The sequence below is a fragment of the Danio rerio genome, chromosome 5, assembly GCF_049306965.1.
Source record: "Danio rerio strain Tuebingen ecotype United States chromosome 5, GRCz12tu, whole genome shotgun sequence".
Lineage (NCBI taxonomy): Eukaryota > Metazoa > Chordata > Actinopteri > Cypriniformes > Danionidae > Danio > Danio rerio.
The window spans coordinates 74,210,001-74,211,591 of record NC_133180.1 but is presented as its reverse complement, the minus strand read 5'-3'; the positions used below and the strand labels follow the sequence as shown (position 1 = coordinate 74,211,591).

General features: G+C 45.9%; 1 protein-coding gene across 3 annotated transcripts in view; it reads right to left on the bottom strand.

The window, feature by feature from the left end:
* Positions 1 to 200: 200 nt before the first annotated feature.
* LOC100334158 (voltage-gated potassium channel subunit beta-3) overlaps positions 201 to 1,591 on the bottom strand; it is an 81,317-nt gene continuing 79,926 nt past the window's right edge. The window contains exons 15-16 of one of the 3 annotated variants that reach the window (XM_073951655.1): positions 1,511 to 1,591; positions 201 to 1,159 (exon numbers count right to left, since the gene is read on the bottom strand). The exon at positions 1,511 to 1,591 is cut by the window's right edge and continues 1,225 nt beyond it. The gene's annotated coding sequence lies outside the window, so the exon portion shown is untranslated. Of the gene's footprint in view, positions 1,160 to 1,510 lie in introns of those variants that run through there. The other 2 variants (XM_073951656.1, XM_073951657.1) reach the window with 2 other exon arrangements.

Genomic DNA, 1,591 nt, shown 5'->3' with positions numbered 1-1,591 from the left:
TATATATATATATATATATATATATATATATATATATATATATATATATATATATATATATATATATATATATATATATATATATATATATATATATATATATAATCTCCAATGAATTAAAGAAACATTAACTTTTGTCGTTTCTTTGCCTACTTTCATTTAAAATTTGTGTCGGGTGTATTAGTACACCACTTTTTTTTCTAGCACCACTGGTGAACCCAGCATAAAAGTGTCATTATCGCCCCCTGTTGGTACACTGAGGCCTTAACATGCCTCACAGTGCGATGTTATGTAAACAGACATCTCATCTCATTTTTGTCCACCTTTATGAGGGCAGAGTCGCGGGGGCTTCCCTCTTCCCAGACACTTCCTCCAGCTCCTCTGGGGGCATCCCGAGGCGTTCCCAGGCCAGCCGAGAGACATAGTCCCTTCCAGCGTGTCCTGGGTCTTCCTCGAGGCTTCCTCCTGGTGGGACATGTCTGGAACACCTCCATAGGTATGCATCCAGAAGGCATCTAAAACAGATGCCCGAGCCACCTCAGCTGACTCGATGTGGAGGAGCAGTGGCTCTACTCCGTGCTACTCCCGGTTGACAGAGCTTCTCACCCTCTAAGGGTCACCCTGCCACTCTGCGAATGAAACTCATTTCGGCCGCATGTATCTGAGATCTTGTCCTTTCGGTCATGACCCAAAGCTCATGACCATGGGTGAGAGTAGGAACATAGATTGACCGTTAAATGCAGAGCTTTGCCTTTCGGCTTAACCAAAACAGAACGATACATCGACCGCATTACTGCTGCCGCTGCACCAATCCGCCTGTTAATCTCACGCTCCATCCTTCCCTCACTCGTGAACAAAACCCCAAGATACTTGAACTCCTCCACCTGGGGTAAGGACTTTCCTCCAACCTGGAGATGGCAAACCACCTTTTTTCCCGTGGAGCAACATGGCCTCGGACATGGAGGTGCTGATTCTCATCCCAGCCGCATCAAACTCAGTACACTGAACTGAACTAAACTGAACTTTAACTCTTAAAACTGGACTGACGCAGTTTCAATTTACTATAATCTTCTATGTTACGTTGCTTTGACACAATCTCCATTGTAAAAGCGCTATACCCTGCTGAAAAATCCAGCTGAAACCAGCCTAGGCTGGTTGGCTGGTTTTAGCCGGTAGACCAGGCTGGTTTTAGAGGGGTTTTGGCCATTTCCAGGCTGGTTTCCAGCCATTTCCAGCCTGGTCCTAGCTGGTCAGGCTGGAAAATGACCAGCTAAATCCAGCTAAAGCCAGCTTGACCAGCCTGGTTTAAGCTGGACGTATCTGGTTTTGGCTGGCTGGACTCCCAGCCTGGCTAGGCTGGTCAAGCTGGTTTTAGCTGGTCATCTCTCAGCCTGACCAGCTAAGACCAGGCTGGAAATGGCTGGAAACCAGCCTGGAAATGGCCAAAACCCCTCTAAAACCAGCCTGGTCGACCAGCTGAAACCAGCCAACCAGCCTAGGCTGGTTTAGCCTGGTTTTTTAAGTAGGGTACGAATAAAGATAAATCCAATTGAAACATCGAAAGCAGCGAAAACTAAAACTAAATAAAAAT